Raw genomic sequence first — 20,442 nt, forward strand, 5'->3', positions numbered from 1 at the left:
GGTCAAGACTTTTGTTCCTGTAACTACTCAGATTGCTGATGATGCTCCTCTTCACGAACCATATGTGAGTCTTACCTGTCCACCGCCGCCCGTTGTGGCCGAGCGGTTCTAGACGTTTCAGTCCGGAACCACGACACTGCTACAGTCACAGGTTCGAATCCTTCCTGGGGCATGGATGTGTGTGATGTCCTTAGGTTAGTTAGGTTGAAGTAGTTCTAAGTTCTAGGGAACTGATGACCTCAGATGTTAAGTCCCATAGTGCTCAGAGCCATTTGAAACATTTCTTTACCTCTCCACCGATACTCCTCTGGCACAGTCATACTCATGGTACGCCTATTTTTAATGTTAAGGTATACAGGCTGCAACACCACATCAAGACCCAAGTTTAACATTGCCTGTACTGTACTAAAGCTGTTCATTGAATCTCATGATTAAAGTTCCTAATATCTAGCGATATTACACACTGCTTCTGTTATTCCCTAATACACTGTCCCTCGGTGACTCCGATTTAGTTGTCTCCACTGACCGTCCTATAGAATAGTGGTGTAATCTGTGTTATTTACAGCCGGCCGGAGTGGCCGTGCGGTTCTAGGCGCTACAGTCTGGAGCCGAGCGACCGCTACGGTCGCAGGTTCGAATCCTGCCTCGGGCATGGATGTGTGTGATGTCCTTAGGTTAGTTAGGTTTAATTAGTTCTAAGTTGTAGGCGACTGATGACCTCAGAAGTTAAGTCGGATAGTGCTCAGAGCCATTTGTGTTATTTACAAGTATATCGGCGGCTTCCGATAAAGATTTCCATCTCCCTTTACGTACTGTATCACCCTTTGAATATCATCATGTACGTTCTGTTGCGGTAGCGTTCTCGCTTCCCGAGCACGGGGGACCAGGGTTCGATTCCCGGCGGGGTTAGGGATTTTTCCTGCCTCGAGATGACTGGGGGGTTGTTGTGTCGTCATCACCATCATTCATCCCCATTACGGTCGGAGGAAGGCAATGGCAAACCACCTCCGTTACGACCTTGCCTAGTATGACGGTGTGGGTCTCCCGCATCGTCCCCTACGCTCCTTGGAGTATGGGACCTCATCATCATCACTTTCTCAACCTCTTCATCTTTAGATTGCGACGTCGGCATCTATACCTGAATTATCGTTGTCGGTGTTGGTTTGCTGACGATTCTGAAGAGAACAACCCTATCACCGAACTGTTCACAACAAAGCACTCTCTGGCCCAGCTTCGTATGCATAACGGATCCTACTGCCATTATACCACGTTTAGCTGCTGTTGATATTACCCTTTATTCATCTGACCAGAGTTCCTTGTCTTCTTTCCATGTCACCTACCTCCTCCCACTATATCTAGATTGAGACTTTGCATTTTTCTTTTCAGATTTTGTAGCTTTCATACTAGTTCAAACTTCTGACGTTCCACAGCCCGACACGCAGAACGATATCTTTTCGTTGGTTACAGAGTCCTTTTTTCATAGTCACCTCCTCCTTGGCAGTCTTCGCCGGACATAGCATGGGGGGACTATTCCGGAATCGTTTGCCGATCGTCATGACATTTTTTTTTTTAATTACAGGCCGCATGTCCTGTGGATACACATTACGTGTCTTTAACACAGTGGTTTCCATTGCCTTCTGCATCTCACGCCGGTGATCATTGCGGATCCTTCCCACACCAAGGGCAAGAGAGTGCTCTGAAACTCTGTCCACTCCTCCACCATCTTTGACAAAGTCGTTGGCAGAGTGAGGGTGACTTCTTATGCCAGAAGTCATCGACCTCCAATGATGACAGTTATTCAAAATTTAATTGGTGGCTTGGTTCGAACGCGGGACGGAAGACGTTTTCGTTACTAATAAAAGACTCTACCCCTAGACCAAGGGTGCTGAAATAAGTAGGCATACTCATTAACTGATGAAATAATAGTTCCACTCTCTGCCACTAGTCAAAATAGGGCGCTGTAAGCACTTAGAATGTCGCGTGGGTCGGCCGAAGTGGCCGTACGGTTCTAGGCGCTGCAGTCTGGAACCGCGAGACAGCTACGGTCGCAGGTTCGAATCCTGCCTCGGGCATGGATGTGTGTGATGTCCTTAGGTTAGTTAGGTTTAACTAGTTCTAAGTTCTAGAAGATGAGTCCCATAGTGCTCAGAGCCATTTGAACCTTTTTTTTGTCGCGTGGGTGCAGGAAAGGAGAGAAACAGTCAATCACATGAAAACTGTGCTTCTGGCACTTGTATTAGAATATGATATGGAAATGAGCGTCTTGCGTCATTGGCCGGGGGGTCCCTTGCGGAGCAGGTCTGTCCGCCTTGGTGCAGGTCTTATTACATTCGACGCCACATTGGGCGACCTGCGCGCCGGATGGGGATGAAATGATGATGAAGACCACACAACACCCAATCCGTGAGCGGAGAAAATCTCCGACGCTGCCGGGAATCGAAACCAGGCCCGTAGGACGGCAATCCGTCAGGCTGACCACTCAGCTGTCGAGGATAGTCACAAATTTCAAAACGTGCTCAGTATGTGTCCCGACTCAGCAAAATACTGCATCCGTAACACGGTATGGTCGACAGTTCCTTGCAGCATATCCAGTGTAATTAGAGTGATATATCGTTGTATGCTATCATTCACGTCAAGAAGAGTCCAGATGCATTCCTGATAGACACTATCTTTCAGATATATCCACAACCAGAAATCACATAGATTTAAGTCAGCGGATCTTGAAGGCCACACATCTTTAGTTTGTCTAGAAATGATGGTCGTTACCAAAGGCTTCTCAAAGCAAGTCTTTCACCTGTCAAGCGACGTGTACCGTTACCCGATCTTGCATGAAAATAGAGGTGTGGACACAGGTGTGTTCTTGCAAATCTGGGACCACTGGTTGCGTAAGGTGGTCTGTGTAGCACGCAGACGTCACTGTACACCCATCAGGCTCGCAAGGTGACGTGTTCTCTAAGAAAAACCGACTGAAACTGAAGGAGCTTAAGAAACCACACTACACCGTCACAGAAGCTGCGTGCAGTAGATGTTCCTGCACAACATGTGGCGGAGTAAAACCTCATACGCGATAGTTCTGTGCGTTGAAAGCATTAAGCAGAGCAAAAGGTGTCTCGCCCATCCAAAGAATATGTCCCGACCCTATGTTATCCAATTCCATGCATGCCAGAAAACGAAGGGCAAAGTCACGGCGTTGTAGGCTGCGTTTTGACCTTATTTGGTGCACAGTCCGAATCGAATCTTTTGGGGCTACCAGTGTCAAATGCACCGTAGAATCATCTGAACTGCTGACGAGAGAGAGAGACAAGTCCCGTGACAAAATTAGAGCACTGGATGCAGCATATAAGGCGTCTGTGCAATGTCGTCTGCTGCACAGTCCTCCATAGCTACGGCAACTGCATCAACAACCGCCACTGGAATGGGCTGTCTCCCTCTCCGTGGGACACCACCTACACAATCGAATTCGTTTTTTATTCAAACTTCTTTATCATATTTTTTAATTAATTTATTTTTCTCAGTAACAACTGCATTCTATACTTCAACTTTCTTAACTCTTTACGCCAACGGTACTTCAAAAAAGAGAAATCCGCATGTATCACCAAGTCTTAAACAGTACACTGACGTCAAGACAAGAAACATTTCACATTCTGGCTCCTTCCAGTGCCAGATTTTCACCTAGTGGCAGTAAATGGAACTATATACATTTTTTTCTTTTTCCAATCAGTGAGTCACACCGATTAAAGAACGTACGATGTTTGCGCTTCCTGCGATGCGCACAGCCCGCACTGCAGCTCTCAGAACACCGTCAGTTTCACTGTAAGCACCCGTTTCATTCCCACGGTGGGCATCTGTTACCCCAGCTGCCTACCGCTATACTGTCAGCACGCCTGACTGGTACAGACGGACAGCTGCTTTTCAGACGTTTCCCGACGATCAGCCAACACACTGTGAACACCTGCCTAACAGGTATGTTCACGCTTGGCACGGATAATAACGGTGATACATTGTGGCATGGAAGCAGTAATACCTTGGTAGGTCGCTGGAGATAGATAGCACATTTGCACACACATGTCATCTGATTCCCGTCAGTTCCGGGGAGAGTGGTGATAAGCTCTGACGCCATTTTCAACCACACTCGAGGTGCGTTTGATCGGGTTCAGATCTGGAGAGTGGGGCAGTGTAAATCGCCACTGTGCCCCTGGCGCATTATCTTGCTGGTAAATGCCACTACCGTCGGGAAAACGTGTTCGTCATGAAGGGTTGAACGCGGTTTGCTACCAGCGACGATACCCCTTGGCCGTCATGGTGCCTTGCACGATCTTCTCGGAACCCATGGATGCCCAAATAAATTTTGCCTAGAGTATAATGGAGCCGCCATCAGCTTGTCTCCGTCCCTTAGTTCAGGTGTCAGGGAGCTGTTCCCCTGGGAGACAACGGATTCTCACTCTTCCATCGTATGATGAAGAGGGTATCGTGGTTCATCAGACCATGAAACGCTCTGCCACTGCGCCAACGTCCAGCGCTGGTGGCCACGTACCCATTTCAGTCGTAGCTACCGATGTCGTGGTAGTAACATTAGAACACACATGGTTCGTCGGCTGCAGAGGCCCATCGTTATGAGTATTCGGTGTACTGTGTGTTCAGATTTGTGCTCTGTCCAACATTACAGTCTCATGTCAATTCCGCAAAGTTCGCCACTTGTGCTATTTTACCAGTCTGCCCAGCCTACGACTTACGACATGTGTAATGAGGGGTGGCCGCCCAACTCCACGTCGTCAGGAGTTGGTTTCACCTTGGTTTCGCCACGTGCTGAAGATAATCACCACAGCACTCCTGAATACTCGAAAAGTCGTGTAGTTTCTGAAATATCGGATGCTGATAGCCTTCACGAAGAATTAGTGCACCTGGAGAAGGTTTTTAAAGAGAATAGCTATACTTGCGTCAAATACGGAAGGCCTTGCACAATTATAATAACAAGAAGCAACGCTCTGAGGAGACTGACGACGATTATCAATCACTTGCGTTCCTTCCATACTCTGAGAACGTGTCTTCTAAAGTAGGCATATTGCTTAGGCAGAATCATATACGTCAAACTTCCTGGCAGATTAAAACTGTGTGCCGCACCGAGACTCGAACTCGGGACTTCTGCATTCGCGGGCAAGTGCTCTACCAACTGAGCTACCCAAGCACGACACACGCCCCGTCCTCACAGCTTTACATTGTGGCTAAGCCATGTCTCCGCAATATCCTTTCTTTCGGGAGTGCTAATTCTACAAGGTTCGCTGGAGAGCTTCTGCAAAGTTTGGAAGGTAGGGGAAGAGGTACTGGCAGAAATAAAGGTAAAGGTACCGACTTCGAGTCTCGGTCCGGCACACAGTTTTAATCTGCCAGGAAGTTTCATATCAGCTCACATTCCACTGCAGTGAACATCTCATTCTGGAAACATCCACAAGGCTGTGGGTAAGCCATGTCTCCGCAATATCCTTTCTTTCAGGAGTGCTAGTTCTGCAAGGTTCGAATGAGAGCTTCTGCAAAGTTTGGAAGGTAGGAGACGAGGTACTGGCAGAAGTACAGCTGTGAGGACGGGGCGTGAGTCGTGCTTGGGTAGCTCAGACGGTAGAGCACTTACCCGCGAAAGGCAAAGATCCCGAGTTCAAGTCTCACTCGCCGCGCGAGATTAGCCGAGCGGTTTTAGGCACTGCAGTCATGGACTGTGAGCCTGGTCCTGGCAGAGGCTCGAGTCCTCTCTCTGGCATTGTGTGTGTGTGTGTGTGTGTGTGTGTGTGTGTGTGTGTTTGTCCTTAGGATAATTTAGGTTAAGTAGTGTGCAAGCTTAGGGATTGCAAGATATACAAACTGAGTAGTCCATGTGCAAGATATGCAACATCAAGGATAACGTGAACGCAAGAGCGCCGTGGTCTCGTGGTTAGCGTGAGCAACTGCGGAACGAGAGATCCTTGGTTCAAGTTTTCCCTCGAGTGAAAATTTTACTTTCTTTATTTTCGCATAGTTATGATCTGTCCGTTCGTTCATTGACGTCTCTGTTCACTGTAATAAGTTTACTATTCACTGTAATAAGTTTAGTGTCTGTGTTTTGCGACCGAACAGCAAAACCGTGCGATTAGTAGACGAAAGGACGTGCCTCTCCAATGGGAACCGAAAACATTTGATCGCAAGGTCATAGGTCAACCGATTCCTCCACAGGAAAACACGTCTGATATATTATATACGACACTGGTGACGGCATGTGCGTCACATGACAGGAATATGTTGTCGACCCACCTATCTTGTACACTTGGCGAATGGGTAAAAAGATTCTTCTACGTTGCCCGATTTAGGTTTTCTTGTGGATATGATAATCACTCCCAAAAAAGTAATGAAAACATGAGTTTGTCACCTAAACTGAAAATAAAAAGTTAAACTTTTCACTCGAGGGTAGACTTGAACGTAGGACCTCTCATTCGGTAGCTGCTCACGCTAACCACGGGACCACGGCGTTCCTAACTTCATATTATCCTTGATGTTGACTATCTTGCGCATGGACTACTCAGTTTGTATATTTTGCTTATTTTTTCATAGTTCTACACAACTTCTTCTTGTTTTCTCGACTGATCTGTGCTCAGTTTTTCAAGGCCTATCCACTGTGCCAACTTACAACTAAATCTGAGGGGGGTGCGATGGGGAGGTTCCCTTGTGAGTGAGAATCTCATTCTGGTAACAGAAAAGTAAAAATGTATACTCACGAGCCGCACTGTTCCGGATTACTAGGCAGGTGAGTTAGCCGGTAAGCCGTCTTCGCACAGCGGTTTACACTGCTGCACTGATTACAAATTGTTCCAATCCATATGTGGCATACACGACGCTGGCACAGGACGCTGTGGCGCATTATGTTTACTACCTAAATCTCAAACTTACTGTTACTCGCTCCTGTGAACGGGAACGCATTATGCCTCTCGCGTCCATCTAGAAAAGATAACCTGAAGATGCCTAAATAAGGCGAAACGCGTCGTTGAAAAATAAAACAAAAAATTGCAACTAAGACTGTTTTTAACCAATACTGCACCGATTACCCTGACACAACTCTCTCCTCGATCCAAATTCTCACTGCCAACCCAGTCTAATGCAAATTAAACCTTACAAACGAACAGAGTTAACGAGGCTTTCCTTGTTCCGGAATATACATAAAATCAGATCTGTATGAGACCAATGAAGTCTCTGAAGTTGCTTCATTTTATTTGTACACAAATTAAAAAATAAATTTGCATCACCCCGGTTCCCACGCGTCGTTGAAAAATAAAAAAAATTGCAACTAAGACTGTTTTTAACCAATACTGCACCGATTACCTTGACACAACTCCCTCCTCGATCCAAATTCTCACTGCCGACCCAGTCTAATGCAAATTAAACCTTACAAACGAACAGAGTTAACAAGGCTTTCCTTGTTCCGGAATATACATAAAATCAGATCTGTATGAGACCAATGAAGTCTCTGAAGTTGCTTCATTTTATTTGTACACAAATTAAAAAAAAAAATTTGCATCACCCCGGTTCCCACAGCTCCTGCAGATAGACGTTCACTGTGGATAATGTATCAGAGACACAGTCCCTTTGACTGTCCAAAGACGTAAACAACCATGCATGAGCCAGCACCTATTAGACCGACAGTTATTCCACCATGAAGGAGTTACACGGCTCGTGTTGTCTGTAGCTCAACCATGCCTAGACAGTCAATACCGCTGTTCGAGCGCGTCCGCATTGTTACTTTGTGTCAGAAAGGGCTCTCAACAAGGGTAGTGTCAAAGTGTCTCTGAGTGAAGCAAAGCGATGTTGTTCGGACATGGAGCAGATACAGAGAGAGACAGAAACTGTCAATGACATGCCTCGCTCAGGCCTCTCAAGGGCTGCTGCTGCAGTAGATGACCGCTACCTGTGAATTATGGCTCGGAGGATCCCTGTAACCAACGCCACCATGTTGAATAATGCTTTTCGTGCAGCCAGAGGACGAGTTACAATGTGCGCAATAGGCTCCATGATGCGCAACTTCACTCCCGACGTCCATGGCGAGGTCCATCTTTGCAACCACGACACCATGCAGCGCGGTACAGATGGGCCCAACAACATCCCGAATGGACCGCTCAGGATTGCTATCACGTCCTCTTCACCAACGAGTGTCGCATATGCCTTCAAGCAGACAACCGTCGGAGATGGGTTTGGAGGCAACCCGATCAGGCTGAAAGCCTTAGATACACTGTCCAGCGAGCGTAGCAAGTTGGAGGTTCCATGCTCTTTTTGGGTGTCATTATGTGGGGCCGACGTACGCCGTTGGTGGTCATGGAAGGTGCCGTAACGGTTTTCGTTACGTGAATGCCATCCTCCAACCGATAGTACAATCATATCGGCAGCATATTGGCGAGGCATCAGTCTTCATGGACGACAATTCGCGCCCTCATCGCGCTCATCTTGTGAAAGACTTCCTTCTGGATAACGAAATCGCTCGATAAGAGTGACCAGCATGTTTTCCAAACATGAACCTTATCGAACACGCCTGGGATTAATTGAAAAGGGCTGTTCATGGACGGAGTGATCCACCATATACAGTGATCTGAGGGATCTACGCGGAATCGCCGTTGAGGAGTGGGACAATCTGGACCAACAGTGCCTTGATGAACTTGTGGATAGTATGCCACAACGAATACAGGTATGCATCAATACAAGAGGACGTGCGACTGGGTATTAGAGGTACCGCTGTGTATAACATATGGACCACCACCTCTGAAGGCCTCGCTGTATGATGGTATAACATGCAATGTGTGGTTTTCATGAGCAATAATATGGCGGAAATGATGTTTCATATTAAATTTTCTGTACGGGTTCCGAAACTCTCATAACTGAGGTGATGCAAAACTTTTTTTAATGTGTGTGTAAGTATCTGCACCTGGGTTTCAGGACGGATACCCCAATTATGTTAGATTCTGCTAGTGTTGATTTTTCTGTTTTCACTTGTCGGCAAAGACTTCTATGTTCTTTCAGTCTTGTATTCATGCTTCTATTGGTATTTTGCATACAGATCCTTCAACAATTACACAGAATCTTACAAACGCCACACGCTGAGAGAGGAGTGCGTTTATCCTCTAGAGATCAGAGGGCTTGACGTATTCTCTTAGGTGGTATAAAACTGATCTGTCGTCATGAATATGTGAAATTTTCCCAATATGATCAGTTACTTTTTTGATAAACCAGAGAGGAAACGTGTTTTATCATCGCTGTGTTTTATCGTTGTCCTTTGGCCCACTGTTACTTGATCGCAAAACTTTATTTGCTTCTTTGCCTGAATAGCCGTTTTCTCGAAAGCCAGCTTGACAAGTCTCGATTCGGCGTCCAAGTTTTATATCTAACAAGAAACGATGTGTTCAGTTAGAAAAAAAAAAGTCAAGATCGCATTGTCTCATTTAGTAAAATGACCGGTTTCGGCACGTTTAAACGACCATCTTCAGATTATGAGCACGTTTTGGCTGTGACCACAAGCAGCCGTTCACCACGCCGCGCCGCCACCTCCATCCAAATTGTGCTAGTAATCTGAAGATGACCAATTAAACGAGCCGAAACTGGTCAAATATTCTGCGACCTTGACTTTTTTTTTTAATTTGATCGTAAGGAATTGAAAGGTTTCTTCGACGACGGCCATACAGGACTCTCCAGCATCTATCGGCAGGGGTGATTTTTGGCCAGTGTGCTTATGTCTCTCATTTTTCCTGTCCCGTATATTTCCTGTTCAATGTGAGTCTTAATCTGCTGCAACGCCTCTGCCATCTTCGTTAGATGTACGTACATTACTTTGCCTCGTGCTCAGAACATTTGTAGATTTTCCATATACAGTGAAAATACCAGTGGATGTTGTACTGGTCTCCGAAGGAACACTGTCGTTATTTCTCTCCAGTGCGTCTTTCCATTGAAACTTACCAATGATTCAAACTACACTTGACTAAGACGCGGATTAATAACGTTCATTCATTTTGCTGTCAGTCAATGGAATTGGAAAATATCGAAAGCTATTGTGAAATTTAGCAGGATCGATGGAACTGGCTGTTCTCTCGTATAGTATTTCACTTTAATGAGGCCAGTAGTAGTTCTGCGGAGGGAAGCAGAGAGCTGAGACGGCGGTCGCGCACAGTGGGGATCGTAAAGGGCGGGCTTTTATCTTTACTGCCAGAACGGTGCCTCGGGCGAATCTAATCACGGCGCGGCTGCTGCCGGTCAGTGCGCTTGCAGATGTGCGACGTCAACGCAGCGACGGCCGGAGGAGGGATCGGAGGTGGAGGAGGAGGCGGAGGCTACGAGGCATGTGGTTCAGTGAATTTGTCCACGCTGGGGGAGCTAGTCATGCCCGCCTTAGGTCACGGACCTGCAAGGTAACTGCGAGATCAATGTCCAAGCACCTCACCATGCCGTTCATATCCTGTCGCTAAGTTGTGTCAAGTCTTACGACGCGACGAGTACTTCGACATCTAACCTCCTCTCTCCCTACGTCTCTCTCTCTCCCTCCCTCCCTCCCCAAACACACACACACACACACACACACACACACACACACACACACACACACTCGCACAAACGTACACGCATCTCACTCTTTTTCTTCTTCGTGTCATTCTACAACTACCTATTAATACATCTACATTCTGTATATACCAACAAATCCTTGATTATTTAAAGAATAGAGATGCCTCAGACCTTCATTTCGCAAATGAATTAATGCGCTAAATACTCTTCGTTAAGCTTACAAGCGAAAGGAAGTTTAGCAAAGGTTTCAGTATACGTTCGGTGCTTGTAGGAAGTCGCCAAGTGCTGTCATTATCAAACACTTGATGATTATAAACTTAGCTTCGTTTTAAGGAGAAGCTAGTTTTTAACGCATCTAACTACTTATCACGCCATATCTCCAGAATCCTGTGTCACAAAATAATTTTGCAGGTACGCGTGGATACTGTGTGCAAAGAGTATTGCGGGTGGAGTTACCAATAGAGATGTAATCAACTAAAACTACATGCCTAATGCGGCGGTTTTACTGCATTAACAGCGAAAATGTAGTAAACGATGAACTTGTTTCCTTTCCTCACTTTTGTGGAGGGCTGTAAAAGAGTAGTTTCGTAAATGCTTTAACTGACCTGTTAAGTTTGTTGCAAGTCACTAAGGGCTCTCATTCTGAAATACTGGATGAATAGTTTGGGTATTTGTACGCAGTTAGTTTCGCTGCCTCAAGGGATGTATACACTTTGTAACAGTAATAATGGTTCAAATGGCTCTGAACACTATGGGACTTAACATCTGAGGTCATCAGTCCCCTAGACTTAGAACTACTTAAACATAACTAACCTAAGGACATCACACACACCCATGCTCGAGGCAGGATTCGAACCTGCGACAGTAGCGGCGGCGCGGTTCCAGACTGTATCGCCTAGAACCACTCGGCCAACCCGGCCTGCGTAACAGTAATACTTTTCTTAGTACATTAAACCTTTAACGTAACATCATACATCTTAATGTGTATACCAGCGTTTTAAATTTTAGAATTTGATCAGTAACTGCATGAAACATAAGAGGGCATTCAACAAGTAATGCAACAAAATTTCTTTCTCGCCCAGTTTTGTATGAAAAACTGCGGAATCTGATATTGGACGTAATGAAATATTTCCGCATGAGCCCCTATTGTTTCATGAAATTCCAGTAGATGTTGGCACTATTGTAGACTTCAGAATGGCAGAAGGCAGAGAGCGTTCATTGACCTTCTTTTGGCGCTAAACCAGAGATTTGAGGACATCCACAGGCGGTTGTAGTACTTCTAAGGAGACCAGGCAGTGAACAAAAGCACAATGAGTCGTTGGGCGAGCAGTCTGTCATAAACGCAAAAAGATCGAAAGGTCCCGTCCTTTCTAGCTTGCCGGCATGCCGCACACTGCTGTGACTCCTACAATGTTGGAACGGGCGGACACTCTCGTTTGAGGTTATGGAAACAAAATTCTCCTTTTCAATGACAACACAAAGCTTGCGCACCCGAGAGAAGCTGCGACCAATGGCGTAGTACCATGCGGGCACACAGGCCCTCGCCGGCCGGAGTGGCCGAGCGATTCTAGGCGCTGCAGTCTGGAACCGCGCGACCGCTACGGTCGCAGGTTCCAATCCTGCCTCGGGCATGGATGTGTGTGATGTCATTAGGTTAGTTAGGTTTAAGTAGTTCTAAGTTCGAGGGGACTGATGACCTCAGAAGTTAAGTCCCATAGTGCTCAGAGCCATTTGAACCACACAGGCGTAAGGTGGCGTAAGGCCGTCGCAGTGAACGGAGATTATGTTGCGGAATACGTTTTTGTGCCAAAAATGTAAGAATAATGTGGTGTATTGTAATCCTGAATAAAACCAAACTTATTTCAGAAGAAAGTGTGTTGCGTTGTACCACTGTCAGCGATTTTCCACCGTATTCGCATGGAGAGCAGGGGAAAGTTTGTGTCTTTCTTAACTCTTGATTTTCATGATTTCCACCCGAAATATACGTCCACGTTCATAGCCAAGTTGTCACGTGAAACCCACGTGGCGTTTTCCACTGGCCAACCTCCGGAAAAAAAGACAGTGAGGTTCTCAGTGAAGTAATTTGGGAGATATCTTACGTCATCAGCAAAAAGTGTCTACTCAACCTCATGATGCCAACTGAGGAATTATTTGAATGAGAAATAGCGGTTTCAAGGTCTGAAAAGTTGACAACGGCCTGGAGGGCGGAGTGCTAACTCCATGTAGTTCCATACCGCAAACAAATAACGTCATGGGATGACACAGCGGCCGGACCCGTTTCTCTGGTTCCAGGCCAGAACCGTGGAGCTTATCGTACGCGAGATATACGAGGGGAACAGCAGAATGGGCGTACAAGCTTATTCGAAAATCAGTTTTTCGCCAGGCAGCAACCTTGGCTGTCTACCAAAGATTCCCATCTAAGTCGGTAAAGCATCCATTACACTTTCATGTTTGGTGTACCAATCTGCTACAATTTTGGATGTTCGTCTTTCAATTCGCTTGATGTTCCCTGTCTTCCCAACTAGATAAAGGCTACACAAATCCTACATTAGTACTCTAGAATGAGTTTTGTATGTAGTTTCCTTTAGAGGGCATTGCTTGTTTTTTTAAGGACCCTTGCTGCAATTGTAAGTTTTCCATTGGCATTCACTAATACTGTTTTCACATACCTATCTCAGTTACATCGTTTGTTAACATTACCCTCTATGCATAACCGATGTGACATGTTCAATGTGGAACTACATGCCTAATGATTTGTTCTTTGCCTTTCTCCTGGTTATTCTTTTGCATTTATCCAAATTAAAATAACACTAAAATTCCTGCTACCAAAGAGAAAAATTGTTCCTTCTGTCATTTCCGTATTATCATCAAATGACCATACTTTCCTATAGAAAATAACGTACTCAGCGGACAGTGTTAAGCGCTATTGAACTTGTTTGATAAATACTTAGTGCACATTTGAAATGTTAGTAGCCTTACTATGCTTCTTTGGCACACAACGAGTGTGACTTAGGTATCTGTCGAATATTCAACGTTCAGTATAACTTACTGGTTTCTGTTTGTCATACGTTTATCAACTGCGAAGATCGTCTCTCAGTATGATATCTAGATTATTAGTCGAAAGTGTATACTTGTGTCTGACCCGTTTCGTAAATCAGCTTTTCTGACAACCCACAAGTAAGCTAACTGCAAGGCAGCTGTTTTCTTAGCCGGTGACGGCATTCACGTTGCGCTAGATGAGAAGACTCGCACTTCACGAACACAGCGACTTCCCTTGTGATACAGCCTTACTTGTGGGGACAAACAGCGGAACCTTGCGCGTTAACCGCAACAGTAAGTGGACGTATTAAGATCTCAACACGCACGTGCTTCCAGCCACGTGGCGCCGACTATGAATACACTGCGACAGTGTTTAATCCCGCTTGCCATTTCTCTTCTTGCAGTGCCTTCGTAAACTATGAGGCGGGTCGGTTTGCTTAAGCTGCGTCGATGCATATTTTGTGTGTGGTGCACTGGCTGCTAACTCACGAGGTGCTTGTCGATGTTGTCCACAGCCGCATGCTTTCCCACCCACAGCCTTGTCACAGCCCACTGCAGTTCTGACAGAAATGTTGCTGTTTGAAGTCCACAGAGATAGCTCTCTATCCTGTTTTATGATTCATCTTTTCATTTTTTCTGATTCTGTTTGAGTGTGTACCAGTGCGCACATCATTTGCGACTTACAAATAAAACGCGAACCGAGGATGGAAGGGAAATTATTATTGTATGCCACAGCACAGTGTGTTTTTTGTTTGTTTATTATTCACATTTCTCCAACTATCTCTGGCTGGTAGTGAGCAGGTTGATATTTTTCAGCCACTGATTACATACAATTTGTAAGTTGTTATAAAGTGATGAAAGAAAGTTAAAAACAGATGTTCTTAATTATGATGTGCTGAAGGCAATGTATGTGTACATTCCCTTCGTTATGAGGTTGATGCGTTGAGGATGCGTGTTAACTGTAGACAGTGATAATGATGTGGGAAGTGCCGGAGGGGATGCTATATGAAAAAGAATGTTGCATATTGTAGTGTTTCACGCTTTTGGTTTACCGGGCTGTATTGGAAATGAATGGGCAAACTGTGGTCGTGTATTCGCTACATTCCTTCAGAACGGTCACTGTTTGGAGTTGTTGTTTTCTGTAAACGTTGGACATAATTATGTTCAAAAATGGCTCTAAGCACTATGGGACTTAACATCTGAGGTCAGCAGTCCCCTAGATTTAGAAGTACTTACACCCAACCAACCGAAGGATATCACTCACTGCCATGCCCGAGGCAGGATTCGAACCTGCGACCGTAGCATCAGCGTGGTTCTGGACTGAAGCACCTAGAACCCCAAGGTCACGACGGCCGGCCATAATTATATTTGTGACCTATTTTCCTCATCCATTATCAAAGATAAGACATAGGCTAACGGAGAATGAAGCTAAGGGTAGTAGAAAATTTTTTGTTGAAGAAATTATTTTCGTACTATGTCTACTGTCGCCATGGAACAATACAATGATTCTTTGACGTCGCTGCTCCAAAGATATTATTTAGAGTATGCAATAAAGCCATGGAAGTGTATCTAGAGCTGGCGTCTTACTAACGTCGTCGTGTAATAATTTTAATGAATTTTGACTAATAAGAGATTTATTATTCATTGTAGGCTTCTTTAGTATTTTCTGAAAGAGCAGATACATGATTTTTTAATTTGGATTATTTTGCGGGCTCTGGATGAAATTACTTTGAACGTTGCAGAATTATTTCAGTGCTCGTTTTACTTTACAGAAAATCACTTCTCCAGAGGTATACATTAATCATTTGACTATCCAGTTGCAATAAAATTTTTAAGTTTTCCATCACGGTTTCTGTCACCGTATTTAGCAAAGAATACGTCTTTATATTCTGCTTTACTGGACTTTTACATTACATCACACATAGTAAATAAGGAAAAGTTCTTCCGTAGTCACAGATAAAAATTTAAAACAGTTTGAATACCTTGGAAAATAGACATAGATTGACACATTTAGAATCTCACAACATACGGTACAGTTAAATTAAAATATTTCTTTTTTCTGTAACACTTTACAATAATTTCCGTGTTCTCCTTTGCGATGGCCATCAGCTGGTATGTTTTTTGCGTTGTTATCACATCCGTTAAAAGGAAGTGAGCGGTGCTGGTCTGCTCTAGTCTTATTCGATGACATGAAACAGAAAACATGTACATAATTATATAGTTTAATTTTGAACCTTATATATTACAGACATCACTTAAAAAATGAACTCAAACTCTCCTAACGCCAGTCAGCTCTCCAGGTACCTAGTGCACAGAAACGATTTAGGATACTACATGTGGAAGGGAAATGACAGGCTGGATGCAAAAGTTAGGTGAGTAAGATGTCAGATGGGCAAGTGAAAGGTAAGTGGGAGCCTTAAAGGTTCGACCATTGGCCCACTACTGTTCCTTCATTATATTAACGTTCTTCCATCTCATTTGAATCAGGAAGTAAAGTTAGTCCTATTTGAAGATGACACAACCATTGATTTGCAGCCGAACAAGCACCAACAGAGAAAACAGTAAAGAATGTCTTCGTGAAAGTTACTATGGTTCTCTGAAACTGAAAAGATACAGCTCATCCAGTTTTGTACTGTCAAAAATATTCCATGTCCAATTAACCTACTATATGAAGAAGAAATAATAAACGTAGTAGAAAGTTTTAGGTTGTTAACTGTGTGTATTGTAGAAAATTTAAATTAAAAAAAAACTGTAAAGCAAATCTGCTAAACCGTTTGGATAGAGTTACTTTTGCCATTTGAATAACCGAAAACTTCGAGTGTACGAAAGTCAGTAAGTGAACATATATTGCATTTTTTCGTACAGTGATGTCGAGTGAGAAAACGTTATGGGGTAACTCGTCAGTATTCAGTGCACAGAAGAATGTTGTAACAGCTGCGTATGAGATTCACGTTCGTACAACTTGCAGATGTCTCTTCAAACTGTTAGGAATATTAACCACAGCCGTATATTTATTCACTTACGAAGTTTGTTGCCAACTAACCTTCCGAGCTTGAGAGTTACGGAGACATTTACAACACTAGAATCTTTTAATTTAACTTTCGTATAGAAAGTGGTGGAATATGGAGCCTTAATACTCTTTGGCAATATGCTCAAGGAAATAAAATGGCTCAAAGATAGCAGAAGGGTTTCCAAATGTAAAGTTGTTTCTCCTTCACAACACTTTGTGTACCATAGAGCAATTCCTGAACAAAAATGATCAGTAATTTTTACAGAGAGACTGGGTCGATAACCGATATTTATGAATACAATTATGTTTATATATGTGTTCTGTTGCCATGTTTCCCATCAGAGCCTTTATCGTGAATATGGTCTGTCGAACAAATAACTAAGGAACTAACTAACTAGCTATATTAGCTAAGAATATTACCAGGAGAATTACCTGCAGAGCGAGTAAGTAAATCGTTTTGAGCCGTCTGACTGGCTGAAAATGCCTGGAACAGCAATTCACTTTCTCGATTTTATGATTGCCATTAACTGAACAAATGGTGTTGCTGAAATAAAGCAGAAAATGAAACTAAACGGCATGTTCTAAGCGTTTACGTACACTTCCATAAAAATGTCACAATTTAGTGCGATGCAGATACAGATTTTGGCGGGGCTAGCAGAATCAGTCCCAAGGATGTACAAAAACAACGTTGTTCAAGCAGAATAAACAGTCGGAACAGCAGCAGTAGCTGTAGCAGCAGCAGCTCTGCAGAGTATACTGGCCGCCCCAGCCTACAGAGTCAAGCGTGTGGCGTTCCTCTTAAGGCCACAAGGTCACGAGGGCGCACGTGTGGAAAACGTGACGATGCCTTTGGCGTTTGAGTCAATGACGCGGCACGCTACTTAAAGCTGAACGGTTTCCATAGACTCCTCTTCCCTGTGTTTATTTCTGAAAATGTAAAAGTTCTCCTTCATAAGTACACTACTGGCCATTAAAATTGCTACACCAAGAAGAAATGCAAATGATAAACGGGCACTCATTGGACAAATGTATTATACTAGAACTGACACGTGATTACATTTTCATGCAATTTGGATGCATAGATCCTGAAAAATCAGTACCTAGAACAACCACCTCGGCCGTAATAACGGCATTGATACTGCTGGGCATTGAGTCAAACAGAGCTTGGATGGCTTGTACCGGTACAGCAGCCCATGCAGCTTTAACACGATACCACAGTTCATCTTGAGTAGTGACTGGCGTATTGTCACGGCCACCATTGACCAGACGTTTTCAATTGGTGAGAGATCTGGAGAATGTGCTGGCCAGGGCAGCAGTCGAACACTTTCTGTATCCAGAAAGGCCCGTACAGGACCTGCAACATGCGGTCGTGCATTATCTTGCTGAAATCTAGGGTTTCGCAGGGATCGATGAAGGGTAGAGCCACAGGTCGTAACACATCTGAAATGTAACGTCCACTGTTAAAAGTGCTGTCAATGCGTACAAGAGGTGACCGAGACGTGTAACCAATGCCACCCCATACCATCACGCCGGGTGATACGACACTATGGCGATGACGTATACACGCTTCCAATGTGCGTTCACCGCGATGTCGCCAAACACGGATCCGACCGTGTAAACAGAACCTGGATTCGTCCAAAAAAATGACGTTTTGCCATTCGTGCGCCCAGGTTCGTCGTTGGGTACACCAACGCAGGCGCTCCTGTCTGTGATGCAGCGTCAAGGGTAACCGTAGCCATGGTCTCCGAGCTGATAGTCTATGCTGCTACAAACGTCGTCGAACTGTTTGTGCAGATGGTTGTTGTCGTGCAAACGTCCCCATCTGGTGACTCAGGGATCGAGACGTGGCTGCACGATCCGTTACAACCATGCGGATAAGATGCCTGCCATCTCGACTGCTAGTGATACGATGTCGTTGAGATCCAGCACGGCCTTCCGTTTTACCCTCATGAACCAACCGATTCCATATTCTGGTGATAGTCATTGGATCTCGACCAACGCGAGCAGCAATGTCGCGATACGATAAACCGCAATCGCGATAGGCTACAATCCGACCTTTATCAAAGTCGGAAACGTGATGGTACACATTTCTCCTCCTTACACGAGACATCACAACGACGTTTCGCCAGGCAACGCCGGTCAACTGCTGTTTGTGTATGAGAAATCGGTTGGAAACTTTCCTCATGTCAGTACGTTGTAGGTGTCGCCACCGGTGTCAACCTTGTGTGAATGCTCTGAAAGCTAATCATTTGCGTATCACAGCATCTTGTTCCTGTCGGTTAAATTTTGCGTCTGTAGCACGTCATCTTCGTGGTGTAGCAATTTTAATGGCCAGCAGTGTATTAACCGACAGAGCCAACTGAAGACCCAGCCAGCGTGACAGCAGGGCTGTGTTGTTGCTCCAGAAACTAATGGGCAAAACAGCGCACTCAGCAGTATTCGTAACAGTGTAGCGCTGTCACATACTTAACGTCTATATGCCAGTAAACCTTCGTAGCGCAAAAAACTAGAGTTGCACTCAACCAGTGTGACACATACATTATAGAAGTACTGACATCATCATGGTTTTTTTTATTTTCCCTTGGGTGCGGATACGGTGGGGGGGAATGAAGAGATCGGCTATGATTTCATATTATTCAGTAGAGGCAGCAAGCAATCTATTTCCAAATTACAAAAACCCAGTCTGATTTTGCAGGGCTTACCTAGCAGGTGTGTGTTCTGTAACGACAAATGCATCTCTGGTGAAAACTGTAATTATATCCAATACTGTCAGATGGAAAACACTCCAATACCATTTTTTTTCTGCAACGGAATTCTATAATAGACCGTCCACCTATTGAGACACTCGAAAATTTATCTTACAGGAATGGACACAGAATGTAGCAAACCGAAAAATCAAAATTGCGTACCAGCTTCATGGTTTCAAAGGAAGTCGCACCTATTCTCCAAATAGCTTTTACATATATTTATTCAGTATACTAAAAAACTAAAATCCGCCTGAACAGGCCTAACAGTACCGGCCGGCCGCCGTGTCATCCTCAGGCGTCACCGCACGCGGATATGGAGGGTCACGTGGTCAGCACACCGCTCTCCCGGCAGTATGTCAGTTTACCAGACCGGGGCCGCTACTTCTCAACCAAGTAGCTCCTCAGTTTGCCTCACAAGGGCTGAGTGCCCCCCGCTTGCCAACAGCGCTCGGCAGACCGGATGGTCACCCACCCAAGTGCTAGCCCAGCCCGACAGCTCTTAACTTCGGTGATCTGACAGGAACTGGTGTTACCACTGCGGCAAGGCCGTTGGCTTATTCACCATACTAATATAAAGAAATAACTGCATCAACTTACCGCTTTCTATCCTTCAACATAAATATTCATCGCATCAGCACACATATAGTTACATAAAAAGCTGTTGAAAGCAACACTGATGGAAAGAAGTAACGCTATACATACAGGAAATGGCAGTCAAATTCCTGTACCTTTAAAACAGTGACCAAAAGGAAAACTGCAAACTTTCAGCCAGTTTCTCACTTGAGAGGAAGCTGTTTGGCTTAAAAATAATGAATTAGATGCTGATCCGTAAGTACTTTCCATTCTACTATAAAAACGTCAACGAACTGTTCAAAATCTATATATACTTTGTAAGTGCAAAATTCGTGTAATGTTTTTGCACATCCTCTGATGATGCCTTGTAACTAAGGCGAAACGTGTCTTTCTGTGCAAGATTACAAGATAAATAAAAATAATAATGTGCAGGATGCAAAGGGTGGTTTTTTTGAACTACTGTAATTTAAAAGCTGCATTCCTGATAATTTCGCTGACGATTTTGAGATTACCACA

General features: G+C 44.5%; 1 pseudogene; it reads right to left on the reverse strand.

Moving 5' to 3' along the window:
* Window positions 1-19,789: 19,789 nt before the first annotated feature.
* On the reverse strand, window positions 19,790-19,907 carry LOC126177822 (5S ribosomal RNA; annotated as a pseudogene).
* Between the last annotated feature and the right edge of the window lie 535 nt (window positions 19,908-20,442).

This window comes from Schistocerca cancellata, chromosome 3 (genome assembly GCF_023864275.1).
Source record: "Schistocerca cancellata isolate TAMUIC-IGC-003103 chromosome 3, iqSchCanc2.1, whole genome shotgun sequence".
NCBI lineage: Eukaryota > Metazoa > Arthropoda > Insecta > Orthoptera > Acrididae > Schistocerca > Schistocerca cancellata.